We start from the raw sequence: 16,316 nt of genomic DNA, 5'->3' as shown, positions 1-16,316 counted from the left end.
TTGTGCTTTGATAATGTTCTTGCATTCATGTAGGGATTCTTGCATTTTTCTTTCTGGTCTTCTTAGAAGTGAGTACTACCTCACATTTTCAGAACACTCAATGATGTTTTTGGTTGGAATTATTTTCTTCTTCCTGGAAATATTTTATGGAAAATGTATTTTTACCTCTTGCACCATTTGCTGTTCTTTGCCACAGATTTCATGTTACACATTTGTGTTGATACCGTTCTAGAATTTTTCTCATCACTCCTAATGGATTGAGTGGTTATTTGCAGGAGATTTGCTGTGGTGTTGAGAGTTCAGGATAGGGAAGAGCTTGGGATGACCTCCAGGTTCACAACCAGAAAGCTCTCTCCTCTGTTGCCACAGAGACAAGTATGCAAATATGCTCTTCCTAAAAACATAGTGCATCGGTGTGATTATTTGTAGAGGCCCACCTCACCTACTTCTCTGAACCAAATCAGGTCAGAGTTGTTCTATTGCCAGCCCTGTCTACTTCATTTTCTGCCCACTTGCTGCTCATACAAGATACGAAATTTTTTTCACCACAGGGTGAGGCTCTCCTTTTCAGGAAATGTATTATTGTTAACTCTTGCTGATAGCTACTTTTGCCAGGTCCTCTCAGTGCCTTTTGTTTTTGTTTTTAATTCTCCTCACCTTTTCCCAGTCCAAGCTGTCTTTGGCAGATCATCTATATATCTTAGGATTATATCTGTATCTTAGCTTCATTGTAAATGGAGTTTGCAGACAATTCACCCCCTTGTCTTCATGTTGCTCTTATATGATTTCCAAGAAGGGAAGGTAAAAAAAAGTGCTGACTTAAGGAGACATTTTCATAGTGGAAATTTTTAACCTGCATTTATTGAGTACCTAATGTTTCAGTCTTTCATTTTCATACTTCAAAAGAATCAAAGGAAGACATATATTGGAAGATGAGACAACAAAGAACATGTTGATAGTGTTTGTTCAGGGGTAACAATTTTCAATTGGCAATTTCGCCTTCATCAAAATACTTTCTAGAGAATTCACAGAAAGTTTTTTTGAGTTAACTAGGCATTGTCTCCAATTCATTCTTTGACTAGTTGGTGATTTCAGGTAAAGCGCCTTCAAAATTTCCACATGAAGCATTTATTATACGTTGGAATGAAGTTATAAATGCCCTATACAATAATTGCTATTACTTCTCATGAACTCCAACATAACGCTTATGCTGGAAGACTAAACTGGTGTGCTTATTTTAGAGTTTCTGTTTTATAAGGAAAGAAACGTTCTACACATATAATGGTGCTATGTAATTTGAATCTATCAGACACCTTGTCATAGAGGGATTTTTATAGGTCCTTCTGGGACAAAATGGGACTTTGGCACATGGCAAGAGGTGCCACTTATTTTTCACTATTGATTCTAGGATTCCTACTTCACTACCTCTTTCAGGAGGCAAAAGAGAAGAGTTTATATGGTTTTTTCATCCAGAAACATGCTCTTGGTCCAACCCACTATTAAAAGTTTGGAAGCTACAGAAAATTCTACATGGTAGATAAAGATCATCTACAAATTTTTTCCTCAGACAAGCCAGATTGTTAATGTTTTAGAATATTTCTGTGCATTTCAACTTCTTTGGCATCAGGCTTTCCATGTAATTTTTGTTTGTTTGTTTGTTTGTTTTTGGTTTAATAGTAAATGTTACTAAGTGCTATTTAAAATCTTTACAAATATCATTCTAATAACTGAATTAATATTCTCATCCAATCTTGTTGAAAACACAAAACTAGACAACAAGAAAGCAAAGGCATGTCATTCTTGGATAGCAAGATGTATCATAAAAATGTCAAGCATCCAAAACTTAATGCGTTAGTAAATTACAATCTCAATTAGAAGTCTAGAAGTTCCTTTAAAGTATTTTTGAAAGAAGTGAAGGGAAAAGGTGAAATGCTCTATATATCCACGTGGAAGACTAAATGTTCAAAATATCTAAAAATTATATTAAAAATTGCATGAGGTGATTAATTTCTAGAAATTAAAATATACTATAACTTAGTATATTTTATATATATCCCCAAATATTAAGGGATTAGCATTAGAACAGATAAATAAATCTGTGGGAAAATATGCTTGAGTATACTTAGAAAATTTTTAAAAATGAAGATGGTAACTTTGATTCAGTAGAAAAAGAGTGGCTTGCTTACTAAATGTGCTTTCACAACTGGCTATCCATCTGGATAAACAGTGGTCTTGGACCCCCACCTCACCCAATAAACAGAAATAAATTCCAGATGGATCAAAAGGTTAAATGCTTTCTTAAAAAAATCAGAAACCTGGGTGGCTCAGTTGGTTAAACGTCTGCCTTTAGCTCAGGTCATAATCCCAGAGTCCTGGGATCAAGTCCCGGGTCGGGCTCCTCACTCAGTGGGGAGTCCGCTTCTCCCTCTGCCTGCCGCTGCCCCTGCTTCTGTTCTCTCTCTCTCTCTCTCTGACAAATAAATAAAATCTTTAAAAAAAATTAAAAACCTGATAAGAAAGTTTAGGAAAATATTTTTATAACTTCAGGGTGAAGGAAAGTAATTTAAGCAAGACAGAAAACTCAGGGCCATAAAAGAAACCTATAAATCTATAAAGGTATTTTTGCATGTTAAAGTACGTCAAAAACCAAGTCAAAAGACAAAGGATAAACTGGAGGAAAATGTTGTAACACATATGACAGAAAAAGAACATTAGCCATAATAGTATAAAATACCTATGATTATGTGAGCAAAAGGCATGTGTGCCAATAGAAAAATGATCATGGAATATAAATAAACAATTGACAGAAGAGGAAATTCAAAAGACCCGTAAACATATGAAAGAACACTTTATTTCTTTTTCTTTTTTTTTTTTTAAAGATTTATTTATTTGAGAGAGCGAGAATGAGAGAGAGAGAGAGTACATGAGAGGGGGAGGATCAGAGGGAGAAGCAGGCTCCTCGCTGAGCAGGGAGCCCGATGCGGGACTCGATCCCAGGACTCTGGGATCATGACCTGAGCCGAAGGCAGTCGCTTAACCGACTGAGCCACCCAGGCGCCCAAGAACATTTTATTTCATTAGTAACAATAAGATATTACTTTTCACCCCATCAGACTGGCAAAAAATTTAATAAAGTCCTGGTGAGTATATGGGAGGAGGACATTTTCAGACATGGCTGGTGGGAATATTTATTGGTATAGACTTTAAGAAGTGATATGGAGGGGCCCCTGGGTGGTTAAGCGTCTGCCTTTGGCTCAGGTCATGATGTTGGGGTCCTGGGTTCGAGCCCGGCATTGGGCTCCCTGCTCAGTGGGGAGTCTGCTTCTCCCTCTCCCTCTGCTCCCACTGGTTCTCTCTCTCTCTCTCTCTCTCTCTCTCGCATGCTCACTCTCCCTCTCTCTTAAATAAATAAATAAATAAATAAATAAATAAATAAATAAATAAATAAATGAATGAATGATATGGAAATATGCATTCCAAATTAAAGCAGCATCCCCTTTGCCCTAGCAACTCTACTTCTGGGAATGCTTTCTATCTAAAGCACTCTATGTAGTGATATGTATAAGGATGTTTATTTAGCATAGAGTGGCAAAACAAACACAAAAACAAACCTCTCCCCGCCTCCAAACCTTGTAATCACCCTGAATGCCAATAAATGGGAAAATGGTTAAAATAAAGTGTGTTTCACCACTTTAAGAAATATTCAGTTAGCAAAAAAAAAAAAAAAAAAAGAGTGATTTAGAACGATATCTGGTGACCCACAGTGATGTCCATGACATGGTGTTCAGTGAGACAAGCCACTTAATGAGAAATGTCTAAAGAATGATCACATTTATGTTAAAATAATGTAAAAATAAGCAATGGCCAAAATGTTCTCTGCATGTGAATTGGTGCAAATAATTTAGGTGAGTAAGGAGGAAGGTGAGGAAGGATACCAACCCACCAGTAAATAGGCTAATCTTAGTGGAATGAGAATTAGGTAGGAAACACCAAGGCAGTAACAAAATGGAAACATATTGATTGTATGTTTTGTAAAATGCAGACTATCAAATTCTGTTTTATTGTAACTTTGTACAAGTTGCATATACATGCAGCAGCCCTGAAGTTTTCTTGGTACAAATGGAAATTGTGGACTGGGTGATGAAATTCCAGAGAATTTTCCTTTGGGTTGTCATTGTTATTTTGATAGCAGGTTTGAGTTAAATTATTTAAAATATTCATTCTTATAACCGCACAGTATTTTACTTGTGTCCAAAATTTGTACTCTGAACAACTTTGCATATAAATCATCCACATTTCAGACCATTTTCTTAGAAATGGTTTTAAAGCATAGGTATAAGACTAAAATACACAAACATTTTGAAATTTCCTAATATTTCTCGCCAAATACTTTTTAGAAATTACTTCTACCATGCTATTCAGGTTTTAGAGAATAATGCTTCCAAGTTCTGTCTGCTTCGACTCCTCTATTAGTTTCTAACTTGATCATGTTTTTCTTTTTTTAAAAAAAGATTTTATTTATTTATTTGAGAGAGAGAGAATGAGAGAGAGCAAGCACATAAGAGGGGGTCAAAGGGAGAAGCAGACCCCCTGCTGATCAGGGAGCCCGATGCGGGACTTGATCCTGGGACTCCAGGATCATGACCTGAGCTGAAGGCAGTCGCTTAACCAACTGAGCCACCCAGGCGCCCGATCATGTTTTTCTTTTATTTTTTGGAGAGTTTCTCATTTTTAAAATTCGAACAGTAATATATACACACTTAAAGACAGTTGTACTAATGTTACACATGCAATGTAGTAGAAAAAAAAGACACTAGTAAGAGTGATCAATAACCCCCTGATCCAGAGAAAAGCAATGCTAACATTTTGATCTCTATCTTTTCCACCACACCGTGCTGGCACAACCCTTATCTGGGTAATGGACAATATTTTAAAAAATTACATAAGCATTTACTCTTAATCTGGCAATCTGATTTCTGAGAATATACCCCAAAGTGCAACGGTACAAATATGAAATGATATACGCATAAGGCTATTCACTGTGACATTGTATGTGATGGAGGGGGGAAAAAAAGTAAATAACCCAAATAGCTACCAGTAGATTCTTAAAATGAGCAGCAAAAAGAAATGAAGAAAAGATAAATACACAAATGCAGAATGATCTGTAGAATATTTTGTAAAGTGATCATTATATTCTTTAGGATAAGTATAAATATGCCCCAAGTATTGTAGGGGACATACTTATACTAAATATATATATATATATATATATATATATATGTTGTTTATCTGAATTCAAATTTAACTGGGCATCTCGTATTTTTATTTGCTAAATTGGACAGCCCTGTTTGGGAAGAAGACTCCAAAATAGAGTTTAGTGTGCAGAATGTTTATAGCAGTGTCCCTGGCTCAACACCTGCGAATACAGGAGCAGAGGGAGAAGTTATACAGTGAGAAACCAAACAATTTTAGGTGATCCCACGAGAAGCTCTAGAGCTAAAATGATCCATCGATGTCCTCTGTTAGGACATTGGCAGGTCTTTTTTGCCTTCCTCCTCAGTCGCTGAAGATGGTCAAGGCAGCTCTCTGTGGCTGAAGCATCCATGAAGGAGCTGACACCTGAAGATAATCGACTTGTATCATTTCCAGCAGCTGAGCAAAAGGTCCTCTTTCCAAGGGGAATCTAGGGGACTGATGTCTGTTTCCCTTACAGCGAAGAAAGCAAAGTGCCAAAAAATCGAATGTATGATATCTTTGATTTTCTTTTTTTCCTTAAAGATTTTATTTATGTATTTGAGAGAGAGAGAGAGAGAGAGCAAGAGAGAACAAGAGAGAGAGCACAAGCAGGGGAGGGGCAGAGGGAGAGGGAGAAGCATCATGACCTGAGCCAAAGGCAGACTCTTAACCAACTGAACTACCCAAGCACCTCTACCTTTGATTTTCAAAGGCATAAAATATATGGTGCACTTGCTTATGTTTGTGAAAGTTAATAGTAAGTGTACATTAAGTTAATAAGAATGGTTAACAATGGCAAAAAGAAGGAATAGGACAATGGAAGAGAGACATTATTGAATATAATTTGTTCAATAGTTTTGACTTTGGATATGAATTTTTTATATTTTGAAAAAATGAAATTATAGACACAAAGAAAAAGAGACCTACAAAGTTAGACTGAAATAAGTAAATCTTTATCAAGCCTAGGAGACATAATAACTAAGAGAAAAAAATCTCAAGTCATTCTAGAACAGAGTTTTGACTATATCACCTTAGTTGGATGTATTCTGAGGTCAAAATTTTAAGGACTACAAAATATTTTAAACTTCATTATTACTGGTTTTATTATTTGAGACTATAGTACATACATTGCAGGATAAATAATTATGCTGATATTGTTCAAAACCTGAATTTTCAGTGTAAGAAAAAGGGAGATACAATTACTAAACTCAAAGAATTTAAGTAAATATTCTGCAACATTATATTTCAAATGGAAATATTAGAATGACTCATTAAAAATATATATATATTTTTGCTGATACCCTGTTCCTACAGCTCTGTGTACCTAAATACACCTAGTTCTGTGCACTGCAAAGCCCCAGAAAAACTGACAACCTAGTTGTCATAAGTACTAACTGCTCAGTTGTGGTCTCTAAGTACCATTTTCTTCTAAAAGGAATTTGGAGCTCCTTGAAGAATCTTGGAGATTATAGAGAAAGCAAGGTATTTTTTCAAAAATTAATGTGGTTGCACTAAGAGGATAAGAAACCAAGTCCTTACTTTGAACAGTGGAAAGTAAAGCACTTTTTTCCAGTCTTTTCCCTATGCACTGGATTTCAGTTTGTATATAGTTCAAATTTAGAGTTTTTGATCTAAAATATATAGATTTTGAGGCTCTTTCTTTCACAAGACTTGAGAGGGATTAATTTGAAAGAAAATTAGAGAGAACATCTGAGAAAAGAATATTTCAGTCATTCTCTAGTTTGTAAGATGAAGGTGGTTGTTGATGTTTTTGTTGGTTTATTTTTTACTTCTCGGTAAGTGAAAATTGATCCTTCCTGCCTTTTCATATTCTCTTCATCCTCACCCCCTCTTTTCCATGCTTATTCTGCAATAAGTAAGCTCCCTTGATAATCCTTTTTATAGAAGATTAGACAGGGGGAATCCCAAAGCATAAATCTACTATGTTTTAAATAGTTTTCATTAACATTTTTTACATTTAATTTTTATACTTCTCTGAAAATCATAAACTAACAAAACAGTCAATTACATACAAAGCTATCTCACTCCTCCAGTGCCTAGCAGGGCTTAATGTACATTTGTTACATCTATTGACCATTCTGCATGGTTTAAAGTGTAGGTGTATTTTTATAATTGTTTTCCCTTTAAAGAAAGAAAGAAAGAAAAAACCCTTATGGTCCTCTCAAGCCTAACAGGTAAAAGCAAGAAGTCATATTGGGAAATAGCTTTCATTTTTTTATAAATGCTATAATTAATCATTTGAGGCATAAAACTATAGCGGTGACCCCTCATGTTCTTTAAAGCTTCCACACCCACTTTCTGGTTGAATTGGGGTGTTAAGTCCTGGTGTCAGTGCCAATCCTAACGTAGAAATTACATTCTTCCCACTCAGAAATTCCTCCTGGAGTTTCAACAGGAGAAATTATTCTTCATTTTCCCTCCTGAAAACCGTTGGGTTATGTTGCTGGCAGAGGGAGGCTGTTTGGTTCCACCACAACGGTGACTGGATTTCAGCGGTGTTTGAAGCAGGTATCTATATATAGAATGCAAAAAGCCTTAGGCTAACTGTAGATGAAAAGCACTCCAGATATGTAAGGTATTATTACTAGTAAAGCATTATTATTTTAACTTTGCTACAAGTTACAACGAGCCTATAAAATCTGCCCAACAGTATTATAGCAAGGCACGCTTTGTGCTTTAGGTTCTTTACCTCTAACCAGTTGTTTCTCTTGTATCAACACTGCCTGTCAATTTTTAGTAAGCAACATCATTTGAGGCATTATGAATTTTTTTTTGCTCTAGATGCCCTTGGTGGGGAGTGAGATGACCAATAAAACCCTTGGTTAAAGTTGCACCCTTTGAGCGCCACTGAATAAGGCAGCAGATAGAAAGCCTTGCCCAGAGACAACAAAACAAAACAAAAAAACCACCTAGGAATAAAATAATCTACTCCAGTCATACTGAGTCTTAAACACGATTCTGTTGCTACCTGCTGATTTAAAAAATAGAAATTGGAGTGTAATATACATGATGAAAAATTTTAATAAAACACATCGGAACTTTGTTTTTCTTAATGGAAAATGAAAATGATCTGAAGGCCTCTAGTGCACCTTTTAAGACCTCCTGAAAGGGGTGCCTGGGTGGCTCAGTCAGTTGAGCATCTGACTCTTGATCTCAGCTGAGGTCTTGATCTCAGGGTTGTGAGTTCAAGCCCTGCATTTTGGGCTCCACACTGACTTGGAGCCTACTTAAAAAAGTAATAATATTAATAAATAAGACCTCCTGAAAAAGAAAAACCAAATGGTAAGGATGTATCAAAGCCTATTTGCATCAAAAACTAACGATGTACTATATGCTGGCTAATTGAACATTATAATAAAAAGTAAATTGATTAATTAAAAAAATAAAGGGGCACCTGGGTGGCTCAGTCGTTAAGCGTCTGCCTTCAGCTCAGGTCATGATTCCAGGGTCCTGGGGTCGAGCCCCACATCAGGCTCCCTGCTCCACAGGAAGCCTGCTTCTCCCTCTCCCACTCCCCCTGCTTGTGTTCCTTCTCTCGCTGTGTCTCTCGCTGTCAAATAAATAAACAAATAAATATAATCTTTAAAAATAATAATAAAAAAATAAAACAGGAAAAAAGGCCTGTTTGTGGTTTTACACATTTATGAAAATATAGAAACATTGGGTGCCTTCCTCCTAGCAATCAGAGAGATAAATATGGGTCAATCTGATGACCTGAGGCCAGATGTTTAGGTATTTTGATCTTAATCTACAAGAGTCAAATAGTTTGTTTCTCTGGACACAAAACTATCAGATCACTCTCAAAGTGGAAGTGAGGGGCAGAGAAAAGGGCATGGGCACAAATTATCATAAGTCCCTTTCCATTGTCACTGCCAAGGAGAAGCACTTACACCTCTGACTAGCAGGGGGCCAACAATGACTAAACAAAAGATACATTTTAATTAATAGGCCGATTGAGAAGTCAGAATAAAGAACAAGCTCACTATAAATTATCTTTTGTTTCTCATCAAAAGGTGGTAGAATTCAGATTTTTTAATTAGAGTCCTAGAAAATAAGGTTTTTTTTTTTTTCTACTAAGCTCTTGTGGTCTGATAGAATTATGCTGATGGAAATGTTCTATACCCAATGAGGTAGTGCTATTCACATGTGGCTAGTGAGCTCATCTGAAGTGAATTTTATGCAATTTCAATTAATTTTAATAGCCATACACATTTTAATAGTGGCCAACATAGAGGATAACACAGTGCAAGCATCAGGGAATGAATTAGCCAAAGTGGTAGGCATCTCTAACCAAGAATGTATCCATCCCTTCTAAGGAAAGGCTGGGCCATGCACCCTGAGAGGCAAAGTGATGTATGAGTAAGAGCAGTGGGTAATGGAGTCTGAGCATCTAGGTTCCAGTCTTGACATTCCACCCGTTGGACAACTTCTTCTTTAAGGCTGGATTTCTGTAAAAGAAGAGTAATAATACTTATTTTGTTAATCCCTTGTGAAGATTAATAGAGAACGTCCTTAGGACAACTAGAAAAAGGCCTGCCATTTAAGAGGTGCTAATCAAATATTAACACTTCCTCAAAATCATTACAAATATGTTCATGATGGAAGACCTAGGCCTAAATTGGGCGCAGCCGTTAGCCAAAGAACATTTAATTGTTGTAGGTGTGGGTGGGTTTCTGGGAAACCAGCCAAAATGTATAAACTCATTCAGAGGTTAGATTTATTCCATTCATTCATTTAAGATATAGTTCAGTGCCAGGTTGCATTCAGCATTCTGGTAGGCCCTAGGAGAGTGATGAGGAGATACCAAGAGCACTATCAGCTCTTGAGTTCTTGGGGGTGTTTAGGACAGTCTGTGATTACGTGAGTTGGAAGACCACAGCAACAGTTCGTCAGTTGTGAAAATTTTGACTAATGGCATGACCTACGTGGTGACGGATGTCAAAAACAGAGCTACCTCATTAGCGGCAGTAACTCAATAGCTTCTTTCTCTTCACTCTTGTCCATTATTGATTTTAAGCTCCTAAAGGACAGATACATTGTCTTAACTTGATTTACATAGTGGCAGAGTTCACATTCTGTTTTTTTGAAAAATTTCTATGGATAATGGTAAAGATTAACAAGAGTCAAACGGTGCTGGAAGGACACTATTAATAGTCTCTTTTCAGCAGCGTTTTTCCATCATGAGTTTTGAGCTAGCAATGTGATGCCCAGAACAAATGAGGTAAGCTTTTGAACAAACATCCAGATGCAGGGTCACAAATCTGCGAGAGTTAGGAAGGTTATTCACTGTGGAGAATCACACTGGCTGCTCGCCTCCGTGCTTAGGGAGCAGGACCGCACAATATCATTGGCAAGAGAGTTCTGAAGCAGCCTGGAAAATGTGAGTGAAAATCGCAGCCTTATGCTATCAGGTCAACAATTTAAATTCAAGCCAGACGTACAATGACAGAAGTTCCACTGATTGTCAAGGTCCCTGGCATGCCCTGTCTCCCATTTCAAAGTCAACAGCTCTGTCTGGCTCTCTGATTTTAAGAGGGAAGTTAGGTTATCAACCACTGTTACCCCCTAAGTGGTTTACTCGAGGCAACTGGAAACAGAAAACGTGCTGTTAAAACTATATCCCATTTGCAAAGGGATTTAACTTCGTTTTTAAGTATATAAAATGAAAAAAAAATAAATCCACCTGAACTTTAATAGAATATGTGATAAGTGAGAAACCAACCAAAGGAATAGAGATTGTATATTACACTCCATTATCAACTACGTTAACTAGAGGTACTGCAGGAATTAGACCATGATTCATCTCATGTGAAGCTTTTGGCAGATGGGGAATTTGGAGGTGTCAGTTAAGCCCAACATAATTAAAAGCTGATTTCTGAAATTGGGAGTAGCAATGGCTATTAATAAGGTTCAGATGCTAAATTCTCGTGTAAAGTCCTAGTGTAGATGTGTGAGGGAAGTATCACGTCCCGGATCTTTGTAGCAGATATACTAGAGTAAAGGCAGGTAGCTTGGAAGAAAATGTCCAAAGGAGTTTTTTTTAGTTAATGAAAAAAATTGACACACAAAAAATCCAGGCATGAGGCACTTGATTTCTCAGTTGGGATGTATTTCAGGAAAAGATGGCACCGTGCCTTCCCCATCAGGATTTGGTAACCATTCCACTATTCATGAACAGATGCCTTGGTCAGATCCCCAAGTGTAAGTGAATTCATTAAAAGATCTAGGGAATTGGGGTATTAATTCTAAATCATTACATATTATAGATTTTCTGGAAACAAGTAGGGGGACATGGCAAGGAGAGGAAACAGTCGAGACTGTGTCTAACTCTCGGCCAGAAGTTGGTCTCATGAGATCACCAGAAGAGCTCTTTTTAGCATAAGAATTAAACTCTTAAAAAAAAAAAAAAAAAGGATTTAAGCAGTTATTGTCACAGTGTAGAAGGCTGATATAAGACAAAATAGAATCATGAATGCTGCATGCCATACATGTGAAATAATCTAGTGGATAGAGGAATGTGCACAAATCATTTTGTTTTTTGCATACTTCCAGAAGAAACTCTTGATATAATTTTTATAAAGGAGACTCTGTCCTGTAGAATGCTTGAAATGATGCTGTTTGTAATGGTAAGGAGTGTTCTGAATATATTGTGGCATATTTTGTATTGGGGCTTAGTTGCTCTCTTTCCAGATTTTTATTTTTTCACTCAGACAATTTGGCACTGGTTGATGTGTAGGTGGATATATTTTTCTCACCTGCACAATGAGCTTGAAGTTATTTTTGGAATCGTTTTCCTTTTCAGCTATTATGATGATACCATACTTGGGAAAATTCTGTTGAATTTAAGAGATTCTGACTAAGGGCAAAATGTAGCAATCGGGTCACATGAAGAACTTCAAAATAGCACTGAAGTTGTTTTATCAAGGATAAAGTTTTTGAGTACATAATTTTTAGGAATATGCTCTTTCTTGTGCTATGGCTTTACAATCCATCCTAACAGTCCTACAGGGGCTACACGAAATGCTTCTGCTTACCTCCAACTGACTTAATATCATGAAGATGTAAGAGATACTTCAAGTGTCTACATGAAATTTTGTTGTAGAACATGACTGAAATGTATTATAAAAAAAGAGATCTTTTTCTGTAATGAAATCCTAATTTTACGTTTGCTACATTTAAGCCTGTTTCTGTTTGTTTTATTATTGCTTGTTTGTTAATTCCCTACCCACAAAAGCAACGAAGTGATGCATGCTTTCTTGGCACATTGGTCACAAATAGGAAGGGTGGTTCTTAGTGACTGTGCAGACCACTGGGTAGAGGCATAGGACTCTGAGGATGTAGTCGGTTGGGCATATATTTGGTAAAATTAGTGTTCTAAAGCAGGGGTGAGCAAACAGTCACCCAAGAGCCAAATCCAGCCCACCACTTGCTTTTGTAAATAAAGTTTTATTGGAACACAGGCCCATTGGCTTACATATTGTCTATACCTGCTTTTGCACTCTACTGTGGCAGAATTGAGTAATTTTGGCAGAAATGTATGACCTTCAAAGTCTAAAATATTTCTTATCTCGTCCTCTACAGAAGAATTTTCCTAACTCATGTTGTAAAAGATTTTTATTTGTTTCTTTTTATTTTTGTTTGGGGGTTTTTCTTTTAAATAGAAATCACTATAGATTCACGAATGCAAAAGCTAGTCCAACTCTCCTCTCCACTGCTATCTGTAAAATGTAGTCTGAGAGGGGGCCTGGGTGGCGCATTCTGCCTTCGGCTCAGGTCATGATCTTAGGGTCCTGGGATCGAGCCCCACATCAGGCTCCCTGCTCAGCAGGGGGAGTCTGCTTCTCCCTCTCCCTCTCCCTCTATACTCCCTCTCTCAAATAAATAAACAAAATCTTTAAAATAAAATAAAATAAAATGTAGTCTGAGGAAATTTATTTACTCACTTCCTAATTTTTTTTATACTTAAGTGCAGCCATGTGACTCAGTTCCAGTCCTTGATATATGAATAAAAGTTGGCTGTGGAATTCTGAGCAATTGCCATGACTAGCACCATCCCATGCTCACTTGCTTGCCTTGAATGTGAACATAAAACCTTAATTTGGGGCAGCTGTGTTGATCCATGTGGGAAAGCCTAAGGAAATAGCAAAAGTACCAGTCCTGATATTTTATATTTTTGTTAATCGGTCATAAGTAAGCCTATCTAATATAAAATGATAACTTGAAATCTTGTAAATCTTATTTTGGGGGGCAGAAAAGAAAATGGGGAATGTTGCCACAAATTCAATGTAAAATAAAATAGGTGGTCTGCATTATAAGCATATTTTACTAAATTATGACTATTTTGTTTAAATGGGCCATAGTTCTCCTTGTCTCCTCTTATCCCCTCTTCCTTCATCCACCTATTTAACTGCTACTTATCCTTGAGGTCTCTGCTATGGTTTCCAAAGACGGCTACCCACAACTCCTTCCCTCCATGTGCACTCATATAGTGAAGTCTATATTCCCTTCCCCTGAATCCAGACTGGCCTTTGTGACTTGCTTTGACCAATTAAATGCAGCAGAACTGATACTCTGGGACATCTGAGGCCCAGGCTTAAAAGGATTGATGAGAAGAACAAAGTGATTCAAAGAGGAAGGAGTGATCAGCTGTCAAATGCTGCTGACAGATCCAGTAGGATGATGACCAGGATGCAGTAAGATGGGTATCATACATGATCCGGATTGTAGCAATGTCTGTGGAGTATTTGGAGCCAAGTCCTGATAGAAGTGTATTCAAGAAAAAATGGGAAGAAAGAAATGAGTACACATGAGTACAAATAACTCTTTCATTTTTCCTGAAAATCCAAGAGCAACTGAAGGTGACAGAAATAGAGTCACTTACCTAAATCCTGTAATACAATTCTTAGACTTAACCTACAATTTAAGACAGTATGGCCTCATTGTAAAAACAGGATTCCTAAAAGCAAGATTAATGCTTGGCACATGATATCTTGGCAAATTATCTTCCTTGTATTTCAGTTTATTCATTTGTAACATGAATACAAATGATCATTTTATAGAGTAATAGCCCTGATAAAATTTCTTCATTTGTGCTTTTAAGTTTGATTGTTCTCATTGTTGCAGACTGTTCTATTTGAACTTGGTAGAAGATACAAAAATTGATGTCAAGAAACATTATTTTAATAAATATGATTTTTATACATATGTAAAGGAAACCAAATCAAAAGTAATTCTTCATTCTTGTGATTTCCCCAAATTTGGGAAGAACAGGTAAATTAAATAATGGGAGAAGGAGTATATGTAGGAGATGAAAATATTATAAACAAAACTGTAAAAGTATTTATTGCTTATTATATTAAGATAGTCCGTTAAGATACATTAAGATAGTAAGTTAATAAGTTTTTATTAACCTGACCCAATTGTGCCACCACAATTCGTAAAAAATATGTTACCGTATTTTATCATGGTCAGGCCATATCTTGGGTAGAGAGACTGGTGGTAATTTAGACTGGAAAGGCTAAGTGCCAATGCAAAAGAAGAATCCCCTCACTTCTACAGTTGGATCTACATATCCTAGGAATTAACACACACGCATGCTCTTTCTATTTTGTTTGAGACCACCTCTGAAGACAGTAGTTTAGAAAAGTAAATTGCAACTGCTCTTTGGATAAAAATGTATTAAGATAGGAATGGATAAATGAGTAGAATATTTTGAACTTAAAAGATTCAAATTAACTGAATAAATATTTATAATCATTTTGATAACATTCTTTAGAATTATGTCCTTTTTGGCATAATATTTTGTAATATTTTGTGTACAATTTCAGGTTCGTTTCATGTTGGCACCTGTTCCGGGTTCTCAATGGCACAACATGTGTTTTAGGCAAGTGCCAGTAATGTGTGTCTTTCATGGTATTTGTAGGGATATTCTTCTTATAATTGCAAGGCGGAAGTTGTCTGTAGTCCAATGATATGTGCATAATTGTCTGTGTTCACTATAGCCAAACTTTGATTGTCAGCTGTATTAAGGGTTATGTTCTGATTCCTTTTTATTTTAATAATTCATTACATTTCCTGATAAAGGGGGTTTGGAACAGAGATTCATGGTTTGTTTTTTGGGTTTTTTTTTTTCAAGCTTGTGTGTTTCAGTTTCTGGGTATTAAGCTAAAATGTATCCCCTTTAAAAGAATGGGACTTTCAAGTCTATCAATTACTATTGCTCTTTATTTTTGTTACACAAAGGCAACCTCACCAATCACAGCAAATATGTGTGGCAAGAATTGGACAAATTTCATATGAAACAAGGATGTCTTTTAAGTTCTCAATAGACCCATGAAACAGCATTTATAAGATGTACTGGTTAGTACTTACTGTGTGCCAAATATTCTCCTGTTACATCAGAAAACCCAACTATTTCTCTCCATGGGTGCTAAGCCCATATGCTCACAAATGCCAAGCTTCCTCTGTCCAGCGATACAGAGGAGCGGGTACATCACCCCCTAAGCTAGCTCTAGACATATTGCCAGTTGATAAGATTTTATCTTGGAAATTTCTTTCTGAAAATTTAAATAGAAGACAACAAATGTTGAAGATCATAATAATGGCTCTGAAAACACTTACTCTGTGACAAGCACCATATTACGTGTTTTCCATCCTTTATCTCCCTCAAAGTCTCACCATCCTGAAGGGAGGTGGGTACTATTTTATCTTGAATTTGAGGCTCAGAGAGGTTATGGAAGTGAGCCAGGGTCACACAGAAAGTTGCAGAAGACACAAGCCGAGGCTTACCTACTTCAAAGCCCCTGCAAGTAAATAATGTGCACATGGCCTCCCTTAAGGGAAGATTCACTAATGGCAGACATCTGGGGCTCTGCAGCCTGACGGTACACACGCCAGACCAGGCTTGCTTTGCAAGAGCATGGTTCTGCCCCCACAGAAGTCCCACAGAACCGCCCTGAAGAATGTCTGAAGAGTGACAAGCTGAGGCTCTGGCGTAGTTATACCCGTGTTTGAATTCTGACTTATTACCAGCTTCATGACCTGACTAAAAAACTCTATTC

The sequence above is a fragment of the Mirounga leonina genome, unplaced genomic scaffold, assembly GCF_011800145.1.
Source record: "Mirounga leonina isolate KUSES-001 unplaced genomic scaffold, KU_Mleo_1.0 Mir_94, whole genome shotgun sequence".
NCBI lineage: Eukaryota > Metazoa > Chordata > Mammalia > Carnivora > Phocidae > Mirounga > Mirounga leonina.
Note: the sequence above shows the minus strand (reverse complement) of the source record.